Here is a 14,827-nt window from a genome sequence, read left to right as displayed (position 1 = left end):
AAAAATTTGATGAGTCCCCTAAACTTTTGGGAAAATATTCTGTGGAGTACAGAGACAAGAGTTGAACTTTTTGGAAGGTGTGAGCCCCGTTACATCTGGAGTAAAACTAACAGCATTCCTTAAAAAGAACACCATACCAACAGTCAAACATGGTGGTGGTAGTGTGATGGTCTGGGGCTGCTTTGCTGCTTCATTACCTGGACCACTTGCTGTAACTGATGGAAACATGAATTTTACTGACCACTGGTTTGTGACCTCAAGCTCAAGCGCACTTAGGTTATTCAGCGGGACAATGATCTGAAACACTAGCAAGACCACTTCTGAATGGCTTAAAAAGGATAAGGTTTTGGAGTGGCCTTGTCAAATCCCAGACTAGAATCCAATTGACATAACTATTCAGACCCTTCACTCAGTACTTAGTTGAAGCACCGTTGTCTGCAGTTACAGCCTTGGATCTTCCTGAATGTGACATGAAGCTTTGCACACCTGAACTGTGGGATTTTTAGGGGCATCTGTTGCAGACCTCTACAATGTGGCTTCCTGTGGGGCAGAAAGTGACACACTAACCCTGTTTGGGTTTCTCCTTAGTTTTTTATGTTTTATTTTATACCCCTGGCCCTAACCCCAACTTTTTGGGTTTGGGTGCCTGACTGACCATCTTTGGGATTTTGTGGTTTGTTAAATTTAGATTTATCCACCTCAGTAAATTCTTGATTTTTATTCATAAAATTCTGCTTTTGTGAAAAATAGCCACTTACTGTAATCTCTGACACCAAGCAGAAAATATACGCTTGGGTAATGCATGTCACTTCCTGCCCCACGGTCAAGGTCTTCCAATTGTAAAGGTCTGTAGCCAAGTGCCCCACCATAGAGGTCTGTAGCCAGACCCTCTTGGGATTCATGCTATTCCACATTGAAAATCCTCTCCAGCTCAGTCAGGTTGGATGGGGACCATTGGTGGACAGCCAATTCAGGTCTCTCCAGAGATGTTCAGTAGGGTTCAAGTCAGGATTCTGGCTAGGCCACTCCAGGACAGTCACAGTGTCCCTTCGCCACTTCTGTGTTGTCTTGGCTGTGTGCTTTGGGTCATTGTCATGTTAGAAGGTGGACATTCAACGCAGTCTGAGGTCCTGAGCGCTGTGGAACAGGTTGTCATTGAGGACATCTCTGTACTTTGCTCTGTCCAGCTTTCCTTCAACCCTGACCAGTCTCCTAGTCTCTGCTGCTGGAAAACACCCCCACAGCATGATGCTGCCACCACCATGCTTCCCTGTTGGGATGTATCGGTCTGCCAATGAATGGTGCCTGGTTTTATTTTGAGAATTAAGTCCAAACAGTTTATTCTTAGTTTCATGAGACCAAAGAATGTTGTTTCTCACAGTTGAGGAGTCCTTCAGGTGCTTTTTTTACCAACTCCAAGCAGGTTTTCATGTGTTTTGCACTGAGGAGAGGTGTCTGTCTATACACTCTGCCACTCTAAAATTCTGTTTTCACTTTGTCATGATGGGGTACTAAGTGTAGCTTAATGACAGAAAAAAATGATTGGAATAATCATTGCATCAGGCTGCATCTCTGTGTTTTCCTTGTCGTCGTCCGCCAGTGGCACTTCCTCGAAATGAGCTAAAACAAAAAGAGGCCGTGTCCTCCTACAGGTTGCTCTTGCTTTGGCTTTGTAGTGTTTTTGGTATTAGAAGATGTTAAAAAAACATTCAAAGACAAGTTCAATATGTCTAGCACCCGTTCTGGCTTGTGTTGTTGTGCGTCTTTGTGTGTGTGAAAGTTGATGCTTGAAGTGTATCCAAGCTTTTCTCGCCTCATTAACTCGCTACAGGACAGACATGGCAGAGATCCAGCCTCTCTGTGTGTCTCTCTTTCTGCCTCTTCTCTGTGTTGTCGTTGTGACTGCGGTCGCTCGTGGTTGTGCCAAGGCATGCTGGGATTGAACACAGGGAAATCTGGTGCATGGGTGCGGGGATACTCGACTTGGCTCGTGTCCCGAATCTTGGACAGTCTGTTACGCGTTTCGTTGGCTTGTCGTGCTTAGCTGCATGTCCTCCAAGATGGCCGGCGAGCTTTCTGGGGGCGCCCTGCTTCCTACTGCGTGTGTGCTTCCGCTGCAGTTTTTTGGCTGTGATATGTCTTGAGTGTTTTTGTGCTGTCTGGGATAACCATTGTTGTGTAGAGAGAGAGAGGAAAACTAACCGCAGACACTCACAGACAGCAGCAGGCTATCTGTATATGACACACTGGCCTTGGATGTTAAAAGATGCACAAACTTTAGAGACAAAATAGAGATAAATGCACAGAAGGACCCTGAGGTCACAGGGAGACAAATCTAAATAGATGAGTAGTCACATTGAAACAAAAAGGAAGTAAAATGCACATTAAGGTGTTAAATAAACACCCTGACATTGACCCTGCATGATAGAAATGCACATTAGAAAATGTGAGATATCAGACAGTGAGATACAGATGGCAGACAGATGCACAGACAAAGATCCAAGCATGCAGACAGACAGAGAGACAGACAGGCAGGTGGACCCTGTAGCAATCAGGAGCAACATCCCTCCTGTTCTCCCTGTGTGGTGAGCATCAGAAACGAGGTACGCTTTGTCAGATTCATCTTCTTTATTCCCGTCGTTCCACCGTCAGCTTTGTTTCCGTCTCTGCTTATTTTAGCCTCTTCTTCTTTTTTTTTTTGTTGTTGTTGTTGTTGTTGTTGCGTCTTTCGTTTTGTGTCTGGGTTTCCTTCTATCCTTTGTGCCCATGATGTGTGCCGACGTCTCAGGGCGCCGTGCCAGCGCTGCCTGATGAAGACCAAGCTGTGTGTGAGCTCTTGTTTGTGTGTGTGTTGGTGTATGCAGATTGGCTTGTTTGGGGGCCGGTGGCAGCTGCAAACACTTGTTTTTTGGCACGACAGGGAAACAGATCTACTACCAGTCTGCCCTTTGAAACAACTATTTCATCATTTTATGTATCGAAGAAACGAAGAAATACTTTGATAGGGTTGTAGGTTTTAAAGGAAAGAAAAAGCAGATGACATTAATCTGCAGAAAAGGGAACATAGTAATGTCCATAGCAGTGAAAGGGTTTCCATTTTAGCGCATTCAAGGTCATATCAAACTATTAAATGTACCTAATTACAGTTTGCATGCTCCCTCCAATACCTTAATGACATTTAGTTGTATATTGTTGCAGCTTCATGCTCTCAGAGAAGAGAGAGCAATAAGAGAAAGAGAAAGCAGCAACAACATCATTGCAAACACAGATTGTTAATGATGGAAAAAATAGCCTCATATTGTCATAACCATGACTGCAGCCTTCCAAGTGTAACCAATCCTCTCCTTTCACTGAAGTAGCAATCCTGCACTGCAAAAACCTAAATCTTACCAAAGATGTTTGTCAAGTCAGAAATGTCTCATTAGATTCACTGAACGCCACATTCACTCATTAAATTCAAAGAATTTCATGATTTTAGAGCAAAAAAGATCTAAAATGCTTGTAATGATTTAGATATATTTGCACATCCAGTAAGCAAAAGCAACTAGTTTAATGTCTTGGATTAAATTTTGGGCTTTATCATGATTAATCTAAGAATGTCTAACATTAACTGCAATAATCTCTTTTTTGTCACATCTTGAAATTTCACTATTTTGAATTAAAAGTTTTTGTTTCTTTTTTGTTATTTACTAATTTACTAATGGCACAGATTGTCCTTTATTTTGAAAGACAATAAGGAATTTCATATAGATGGAAAATTATGATAAACTTAACCATGGAAAAAGGAACTTGTTATGGATTGGAAAGGAAATAAGGAAACAGTAAAACAGTAAATGTTTTAATTCATTGTTCAGCTGACTTTCTACTCTTCCACTGAGCTGTTTTTGAGATTTTGAGGTGAAATGATAACCTTGCAAAGCAGATGGATACACCCGTTTCCGTGTTTCTTTCTGGCAAATCCATCTTGCAAAGCTCCCATCTGAACAGTTTGGGCCCGGTTAGAAAGTAACAGGACCAATCAGCGCTGAGAGACAGTCCTATCGGGCACGACAGAGTCGTGACATAGGCCAGCAGTGACAAGAGGCCGGTTTGAATTATGGCAGAAGAGATTAGCGTGGATCCTGCTAAAGCATTAGTTTTATCAGAACTTGACAGCGTTTCTTCATTTAAAGAAGAACAAAGAGCAGCATTGAGTTGATTTTTTTTTTTTTCAAAAACATCAAAAGTCGTGTACTGACATGTCTACAGTCACCATGGTTTGCATTTTGCAGCTCTCTATGGAGTTTACTCATCGGTAGGGGTGCACCTTGGTTTGCGGCTATGATGTCATGTGTTTTGTTGCTCTGATTGGCCCGTAAAGATGAGACAGACAGAATGTTCATCCAATCACCCTGTGAGTTTTAGGGCTCTGTCTATGGGAGGTTTACCAGATGGATGTGTTTCACACATCCATCTTAAGGAGAACTGGTGGACTTATTTTACGTCACTGAGGCTGCAAAACACTGCAGTGGCTAAACCAAAGTGTGCTGAAAAGCTTGAAAAAATGTAATGCAATAATTATGAATCTTAAAGGGATATTTCACTACTTTTGAAGTAGGTTTGTAAAGGTACTTGGCAGTAGTACTGCCATTAGCCTCCAGTGATCTCAGTGAGCATTGCCTCTTTTACAGGAAACGCTTGGAGAACTAGGCTATACAGCATAGCAGGCGAGTATAGTTTCTCTGCATAATTTAGCGGGTTTTAGGTCAAAATGGACCAAAAACCAACGTTGGCACAATTGTACGCTATTTTGAAAATTTTAACAGCCTTTTTTTTTTTTTTTTTTTACCCAAAAAGCCTCTTGTGTTTTGCACTATTTTGCAATGCCGCCTACGTGCTCTTCCGCCCAGCATATCTAAACAGTTGTGTGTTTCTGCAGGCTTCATCCTGTTTAAAAGGGAAATGCTCACTAATTACATTTACTAAATTATTACTATTTTGGGGGAAGCATTGCACTTGAGCACATTTTTAAAAGCATCACGTACTGAGTTAAAAAAAAAAAAACATTGAAAGCCAAAACGATGGAGGTCCAAGCTTTCTGCCAACATAAGAAAATGGCTAGTAGTTTGACTTTCACAACATATGATGGTCAGTATCACATAGCACGAGAATAATCATCTCGGAACAGCTGTTGCATTTTACTCTCGGTTAAGTCACATCTTAAACTAAACAACCTGGTTGGAGATTCAGGCTCTTGTTATCATTGCACACTTAGGACAGATCATATTTTACTGTACAAGCCTGGTATTAAAACTATCTACACACTACTAAGTACTTTGAATCACTTTAAATGACTTTCTTTTTACTTTTGAGTAGATTTATAGACTATTACTTTAACTTCAACTTCAATAAATTTTAACCAGAATAACTGCACTTTTGCTCGAGTTTAATAGTCTGGTCCTTTTTCGACCTCTGGGCACTGCCATCGCCAAGTACCTTATACAACCCAATTTCAAAAATACCAAAATATCCCATTGAATATTTGTGAATAATGCATAATGCTGGCCATCCTGACTGAGATTTCACATCCCATTTTGAAAATTAGATATTTTTGCAGTCAAAATTAAAGCGCTTGTGAGGAACTTTTGGTTTGTGTTGATTTTGGCGCCCCCTGTGGACAAAGCAGAACATCTTATTCCTTTGTGAATACTTTCACGTAATTTCCTCCTCTTACTCTAATTTCAACTCTGTCCACTGCTCTGTCTCTTTGATTAATAAGACATAAAATCTTGAAAAAGCAGTCAGTTCACACAAAAATTGCCACATATGATTTTTCTATAGCATATCAGATCATGAGATTATTTGTGCACAAAGCAAGGACTATAACGACATGATTAAATGAGTTCAATTTGTGGAACTTGATCGCGTCCACCCCATTGAGCACCTTTGGGATGGACTGGAATGGGATTGCAAGTCAGGCCTCCTCATCCAACATCACTGCCTGAGCTCATAAATCCTCTACAGGATGAATGGACACAAATTCCCATAGAAACACTACAAAGTCTTATGGAAAGCCTTCCAAGAAGAGTGCAATGGGGGACCAGCTCCATCTTAAAGTACATGTGTTTGAATATAATGTCATTACAGTCTCTGTTGTTGTAAAGGTTAGACGGCCAATTACTTTGTCCATATTATAGTATATCAATCATTTCATATTCAAGGCTATTGATTAACTAATACTGTCATTTGTAAAGTTTTATTTTTGGGCTTTCACGTTTAGGGAGAGAGAGTAGGGAATGATATGTGGGAAAGGAGCCACTGGTCGGATCTGATCCCAAGCCACCAGCTTGGAGGAGTATAGGGTCACATGGGTTGCAATCTAATCACCAGACCATCCATGCCCTGCTAATTCTGTCATTTAAAGGTCAAAATCACAGTTTGAACTCTGGGGTCTAGCAGGACAGTGATGTAAGGTAGCATTGAGTTCATTTTATCAGCTGTTACATGCTTTAAATGTCAGAACTAGGGATTAAAGGTCATGTTTAAGTACAAAGTCCTCGGTTAAGCTCCCTCTAGTGGGGAATTTTGGTAAAATAGGAAGAAATACAGCCAAGAAAGTCAAAAGTACTATCTAAGTAACAACACTCTCCTTGTTAAAGTAAATTATTGTAGTGTAGTTTGATTAAACTGAAACACAAAATAGACAATATGGTGTAACATAATGATAAGTAGTCTGTAAAGGGAAATGTTTATCAAATAGGTTTTGTCGGAAGTTTGTCTGAACTTTGTGTCTCATTCCTCTTAGAATGTTTACTGAGGTAAAAGAAAGAGTCTAGAGGTGGCAGATGTTTCTCTGGCAGTGCTGGTATGTGTGTGGTACTAGGTGCTATTGTGTGTATGCAAATAGCTGCTGCTTTTGTGTTTCTTAATCTTGTAAGGTATTTAGCATTTGTAATGTGTCATGACAACTTGTGCCTCACAGTGTGTGTGTGTGTGAGTTCTGCATCGCCCTGTCCGTGACCACAGCTGTGTGCAGAATAACAATGAGCATCTCAGGATACCCTGACGGTGTGTGTGTCTTTGTGTATGTGTGAGTTCGAGGGTGTGCATTTATACCAAGAGCCAGTGTTGCCCCAATGAGTTAAAGAACAGGTTCAATCCCACCTCTTCATTTCTCAGCATTTGATGTTCATCAAGTTTTTTATGTTAATTACCAATGCTGATGTATCTAATATTTTTATACCACAGAGAAAACCTTTGAATGCTCTTGTTTCAGCTTTAGACATTAGGCCCTTTTACACTGTCTGTTTAGTGTAGGACTTCTAATCTTTGGAATGAAATGCATGAAAGTGGAACACTTGCACTAGGCAAGGTGGCTCCATACCACGCTGAAACACAATTGGTCCCCTTTCAAGTCCCCTGCCGGCCTACCCCACATTGCATCAGCTCCCACCAGGCTTTACCGTGGTTGCCTCTTGTACAAACAGTGCTATGAAAAAGCACTTCCTGATGTCTCATTATATTTGCATATTGTCACACTTAAATGTTTCAGATCGTCAGACAAATTTTGAAAGTACAGTAAATACAAAACACAGTTTTTAAATGACGATTTCATTTATTAAGGGAATAAACAATCTTACAAGTTTCTGTTATGCTAAACTGTGCGACATGAATCTCATATGACATCCAGTTTGATGTGTGCAGACTATACGATGACAACTACCACTAAACACAGCTGATTCACAGGCTACGACATACACTGATATGCCAAAAAGTAAATGTCATCAGTGTGCATCGTCCATCTACACTGCCAGTGCTACAGTAAATAATAAAGCAAAGCAATGGTAGCATATGAATTGTAGCATTCATACGCTTAGAAAAACATCTGAGATCAAGATTTTCATCCTTGTAGAGCTCCCACAAACTTCTCCTTTTTTGCATAGTCCAATGTTAACTTGCTTGTTTGTTGGCGCCGGTGGTTTGTTAGTCGGCGTAAGTCATAGCAGCAGTCACACTGTGAGATGGTCATCCTAAATTTCTAACAACATCAGAATTTTATCCCAGGCTATCTGGGACCATGACAACGGCCGTCTGTCATTCTGTCCCACAGTGCAAGTAGGACAACCTTTTTTTTTAGCCTTGACCAAAGAATCTTTCCTCTTGGGTAGCCAAAAATCACAGCGTAAACCAGGCTTTAGAAAGCAGAATTTGTGGTTACATCAGTTACGGCAAGTTGTCCAGGTCCTGAAGTCGCAAAGCAGCCCCAGACCATCACACTACCACCTCCATGTTTGACTGTTGGTATGCTGTTCTTTTTATGAACTGTTGTTTTTAATGGGACACACACCCTCCAAAAAGTCGAACTTTTGTCTTGTCAGTCCACGGAATATTTTCCCAAAAGTCGTGGGGATCATTGATTTTTCAAATGTGAGATGAGCCTTTTTGTTCTTTTTGGTCAGCAGTGGTTTTGGCCTTGGAACTCTCCCAATTTTGCCTAGTCTCTTTCTTATTGTTGAATCAGGAACACTGACCTCAATTGCATTAATTGAGGCCTGCAGGTCTTTAGATGGTGCTCTGGGTTCTTTTGAGACCTCCTGGATGAGTCATCGATGCGCTGTTGGAGTCATTTTTGTAGGCTTGCCACTTCTAGCAAGGTTTGCCACTGCTCCAAGTTCCCTACATTTGTGGATAATGGCTCTCAACGTGATTCACTGGAGTCCTAAAGCCTTGGAAATGGCTTTGTAACCCTTTCCAGACTGATCACTGTCAATGTCTTTGATTCTCATCTGTTCTTGAATGATGTGTTGCTTTTTAATATCTTTTAGCCTACTTCACTTTGTCAGACAGGTTCAATTTAAGTGATTTCTTTTAACGGCAGGTCTTGCAGTAATTAGGCCTGGGTAAGGCTTGTGAAATTGAACTCAGCTCTCCAAAAAATATGGTTAATCATAGTTAATTCAGGATTTCACTGGTAAGATTCTATTAACGTTCAAATCTAACAATCGTGATTTAATCTTTTTATTGTGATAATTTTGATGAATTAAATCTAACCATTTTTACCACTAGTTTGCAACAAACGTCTGGTCCAAATGCTTTTGATAATATTAAAGAATCTAAAATTGTTTTGGTTGAAATGGGATGATAGGTATATATATAGAAAATGAGAGTTGGACATTTTAAGGGGGGGATGGAGTCAGAGGAAGGTCAACAGAGAGACGTCTGTGGTTTGTGTGAGTACATTTACATACCTGCAGGTTCAGGCGTTATTCTGTGTGTATTGGTGTGTGTATTAAAGTGTGTGTGCATGAACAGAACTCCAGGATGAATCAGTCTCTCCTGAAGGAGGAAACAGATCATACATATTTATATAACCTCTCTCTGCTCTCTCTCTCTTTCGGCTTTCTCTCATCACTCTGTTGATTTGTATGTTGGACACACAGCAGAGGGCAGACTGACGCCTGCGCTGCTGTCTAGACGTCTTATTAATGCTCGTGTGTTTTTGTCTCTGTGATGGAAGCCACCCTCAGAATTCAAGGAGGCTTGTAACTTCAAACACAAACAAATACACACATCTTTGAGTGTTTACCTTTCAAGAGAACAAGTTAGTGCTGAGTGTTTCTACCTGCTGTTGTGTGTGTGTGCTCTGGTTTGCTTCTATTTGAAACTGATCACCTCTCTAAAGCTCAACATGAGTGTGTGATGTCTTCATTCCTCTGTACTCTTGATTGAGTGTGTGAGTGTGCAGCTTTCTTTTTAATTAGCGTAACCACGGTGACTGCTAATTAACATGCAGAGGGGAGGGGCATAAAAGGGGCTGATATGGGAATTATGCTGATTGCTATGTTGCCTTTTAGTCAAAGTTATGCTGAAATGTCATTCTGAAAAAAAATCTGTACGCACATTCTTTAATTTAAAGGGATATTTCAGTATTTTTGAAGTTTGGTTGTTTAAGGCACTTGGCAATAGTAGAGGCACTAGCTTCCAAGTGATTTCTAACAGGACAGCCTTAGGGAAGCTAGACTATACAGCGCTACAGATGAGTACAGTTGCTTCCCGTAATTGAGAAAGTTTAAGGCAGAAGTGGACCACAAAAAAATGCTCGCTCAATTGTATGCTATATTGTTTGGCACTATTATACAATGCAAGCTTCGGCTACTGGCTATGTATTCTTCCGCCTAGTTATTTCAGCTCCGTTTTCCACTTCAACAGCTGACACAAAGTTTTCAGAAGGTAAACATATGGTGCCAGCTGTAGCATGGCAGGTGATCTGAGATTGGCAGAATAAAGCGGCAGCCACAAAACTTATTTGGATGACAAATTTCCATTCAGTTCTTCTGGTCGGGGGTCGGTTTCTCCAATTTATCTTCAGAAAGTTGAAGAAGGTCCGTATAACACTAGAATTCATTATGGCAGGGAACTCTGGATGGGGAGTGATGCAGGCTGATACTCTACACTTTCGACTTCCTGTTTGAAGCTTTCTAATAGATGGAAAACAGACCTGCAGTGTATCTCCAGCAAAGTGCTGTGGAGTGGCGCTTTAGGGACGTGCCAGTGCCTGACTGCAGCACGGGCAGTGGAACTGCTCTGATTGACTAGAGAGAGAGCGATGTGCTTCGCCATACGATTGGCTGGCTGTATGCAGAAATTGCAGGTTAGATTATTGTTGAAAAATATGGTAGTAAAATAAGATACTAAAATACAGTATAAACATCACAAAATTTTCTTAAGGAGAATAACACAGTGTGCAGTTGTAAACAGAAGAGATGGTCCGGTGTGCGTTAATGTAATGCATAAAGTCTTTATAGACATGCATTGTTTTTGTCAACTGGTTCTGAGGTTCAGTAAAACTCTGTGGGGGGAGGGCCGGAGTACTGCTCAAGAGTCTGACAGAAGAGGGGAAGAAACTGTTCTTGTGACAGGAAATTTTGGTCCATATAGACCTCAGCCTTCTGCCAGAGGGGAGGACATCAAAAATTCCATGTCTGGAGTGATGTGAGTCCTGGAGGCGTTCAGGTCGTGGAGAGATTACAGCCAGTCACTATCTCTGAAGAGCGAATGGTACAATGCAGCCTGTTTCTGTCCCTCACCTTGGCTGCAGCGTACCAGACTGAGATGGAGGAAGTGAAATGCTCGATCATGGCAGTGTAGAAGTGCACTATCATTGTCTTTGGCAGGTTGAATTACTTCAGCTGAAAGAACTCAAGTCAAAAACCATCTGCACCTTGTGATATCAAACAAGTTCCTTTTTTTCCATGGTTTTGATTCTGTTCTAATCTTCAATCTGCTATCTCTAAATCTCTCTAGTTACCTTCAGTTATCTGTAGTCGTCTTCAGTTTCTTATTTAAGACTCCAAAAGCAGTTTGAAATGTACTTAAATGTAAAAGCATATTTTAATGCAAAATAGTGGAATTTTCTAATGCAACTAAATGGTGTGATTAATCACAATAACTAAAGTAATTCTTAGATTGTTTTTAATTGTTTGACAGTCCCAGTTTTTTCCAAATCAAGGGTTTGTCCATGGGTTTGGGGGGAACAGCATTTACTTGCTTTGTCCACATGGGGCACCTAATTACTGATTATACCGTATATTGTGACTTTGTAGCATACCTATACTTGTGCTTGTGCACAGGCATCTATGCTGTTCTATACCAAAGCCTACCACTTTCATCCATGCCAGGGCCGGTGCAGTGTACATGCTTGAGTAAAGTATGGAGAACATGCATTTGTCATACTAACTTGGCTTTCAAGGTCAAATGTGTTTGCGCTAAGCACATATCATATTGTATGAGTACGACTGGGAAAAATCTGGAGTTAAAAAATTACCTTACAGTCACACAAGCAGTTCGCTCTTCAAACTTCAGGCGTTTGTGTATGTGTGAAAGCACTTCAGGACTCCCAAAAGAAACAGTCAGGCTGAGGAAGATTGAAAAAATGAGGAAAAAGAGGTTTTCTGTGTTTGTGTGTGAGTGCCAAGCTCCTTGTGTGACCCAGCGAGCTGATTGTCCTGCAGCCATTGATATGGAGATGGAGAGGGAAGAAAGGAACTCTGTGTTCTCCTGTTGTAACTCTGAATCATAAAAATGTGATGTGGTGTTAAAATTAAAGACTCAAGTTAATCTTCATCCATACTTTGATTAAATTATCAATGCAAAGAGGAATTTTAGACGCAATAAGCAGAGCAATAACATTACATTAATGAAAAACAATGCAGCAATGAGTCCCTTGTGCACAATTCATTTTGGCATTTCTTTAACATTATTGCAGTACACACTTTGCACCAAAATAGTCATTCAGATTAACCTTTAGAGTTGCACAAGATGAATGAGGATAAATTAAGTGATTTATATAAAGAAATTTGGCCAGTACATCAGCAGAAATACAAGAACAAGACAGTAGAGGAAGTTTAAGAGTTATATAAAGAAGATTATCACTGGTAAGGATTCTGCTCTCTTCGAAATACTGTTAATGATGTTATATGATAAAAATCTGCAGAATTCTATCAAAACGTGGGTTAAAAAGCCTCTTAAACCCCAAATTCCAGATTTGTCGGCAGCCCTTTAAAGCAATGAGACAGCATGTACTTCTAAAGCTGATATCACATTCCTCGCCCCCCTCACATCGTCGGAGAGGGAACACCGACTGGAAGAGTGTCTAATTTTAGATATATGACATATGCAGCTGCTGAAAGTTCTAGCATGACAGACTGAAATGTTTGGATGAGAGTATCAAGATGAGGTACGAAAAGCTATCTTGTTGCAGCAGTGACATGGCAGCCATTTTCCTCTGACGTCACTCTCATGGTGGAGAGCTCAAATGCTGGTGTAATGTTGTACAGCTGGGTAGGGGTAGAAAATAGTCTGGTCATCAGGAATCTAGAATAATACGATTTCAGCGCTACTTGATGTTAAAGGGTATGTTGGAATGGAACATTATGATAACACACCTAATGGATAGTTTGTAAAATGATGTTTTGGTACCAACAGCAAGAGGGTCTGGCTGCAGACCTCGACAAAACTTCTACGCTGGGGCGTTCAGCCACAGACCTGTATGCTGGGGCAGACCTCTACGGGGCATGCAGCGTGTTAGCTGTTGTTAGCATGACTAGACCACTGACTCTTACTAGACCTTAGCATAGCCCCGTATGCTGGGGCATATGGGGCTATGCCTGGGGCGTGCAGCAGCAGACGCACTATTAAAACCCAAGTGGTTAGGTTTAGGCATTAAAACCCGAGTGGTTAGATTAGGGTAAGCCAGTGGGCAAGGGGCTCGACCAGAAAATTCGGCTTGGGTGATACACGTCATCATCCTTGCGTAGAGGTCTGTGGGCTCAGGCAATGTACATCACGCCCCAGCATACAGGTTCGCCCCAGCGTACAGGTCTGTGGCTGAATGCCCCAGCGTAGAGGTTTGAGGGCTGCCAACTTGTGAGAAAACCTTGGATTGAGACTTCGTCATTTGCGTGACTCTCACGCTGATTGCGTGAGAGTTGGCAGCTCTCAGCTAGCTGACATGCACAACTCCTCCCCATGTGGGATCTGATTTGACAAGAACAGGCTGTCTTCCTGCAATTCAGCCAATCAGTGGTAGCTAGGGCGGGTGCTAGGCTGAATTTCTAGAGATGTGTGAGGAATGAGAGGTGTGGCATGAGTGCGTGTGAAAAGTGTCATATGCGTGACTCTCACGCCGATTGATTGTGAGAGTTGGTGGCTCTGGGTTTGCTCGAGGTCTGCAGCCAGACACGTCTCACATACAGGTGTGTTTCGGTCTACCATACTTTCAAACAAGGCTTTGCTTATGAATTCACCACAAAATCCCTTTTTTCTCCTGAACAAACCTCAATAATTCAAAAATAAATTTCAATTTCCATAAGAAAAATTCACATTAATCATTTAACTTGAACTTGATGTACTGCTCCTGAGTTTCAGATCCATAGTCAAGCCTATCAACCAATCAGACCACACCAAATTAATATACAGCAAGGCCTGCCTGAAGGCCTTGGCATTTCAAAGATTGGTAATCCAACACACCTGTTTCATATATCCATTGCATGGAAAATATTTCCCATATACCTGGGAAACCTCCCATACAACGTGTTTGGGAAGGGCAGAACTATTTAACCAACTCTTGAAAGGTGATTGGACAAACATTCTGTCTTTCACTTTCATATGGGCCAGTTAGAGCAATAAGTCAAAATGAGGTGGCAAGCATGTGCAACTCTGGTATTCAACATAAGCTCAGCAGCAAGTGCTGTCTTAGACTCTACTTTCACAAGCTTCCAGGGCCGACTGCCAAGAAGCATCCCTACAACATGATGCTGCCACCACCATGCTTCACAATGGGGATGATGTGTTTGTGGTGATGTGCAGTATTTGACCAAAGAGCACCATTTTATTCTCATCAGACCAAAGAGCTTTCTTCCACTTGACCATGGAGTCTCTCACATGCCTTTTAGCTATCTCTAGTACAGATTTAATATGAGTTTTCTTCAACAGTGGCTTTCTATTTGCCACTCTCCCATTAAGCTTTGACTGGTGAGTCTCTCCCATCTCAGCTGCTGAAGCTTGTGACCCTTTCGGAGTTCTTATAGGTGTCTTGATGATCTCTCTCACTAGTCTCCGTCTTTCAAAGTCACTTAGTTTGTGAGGGCAGCTTGGTCTAGGCAGATTTACACAATTTTTTCTCTGAGTTGCTTGGAGTGTTCTTTAGTCTTCATGGTGTAATGGTAGCCAGGAGTACTGATTAACCAGGAACTGGACCTTCCAGACACAAGTGTAGTTGTATTACAATCACTTGAGACACATTCACTGCACTCAGGTGATCCCCATTTTAGTAACCATGAGACTACTA

Source organism: Cheilinus undulatus, linkage group 21 (genome assembly GCF_018320785.1).
Source record: "Cheilinus undulatus linkage group 21, ASM1832078v1, whole genome shotgun sequence".
In the NCBI taxonomy this organism is placed as follows: domain Eukaryota; kingdom Metazoa; phylum Chordata; class Actinopteri; order Labriformes; family Labridae; genus Cheilinus; species Cheilinus undulatus.
The sequence above is the reverse complement of the archived record's forward strand: the minus strand, read 5'-3'. Positions refer to the sequence as shown.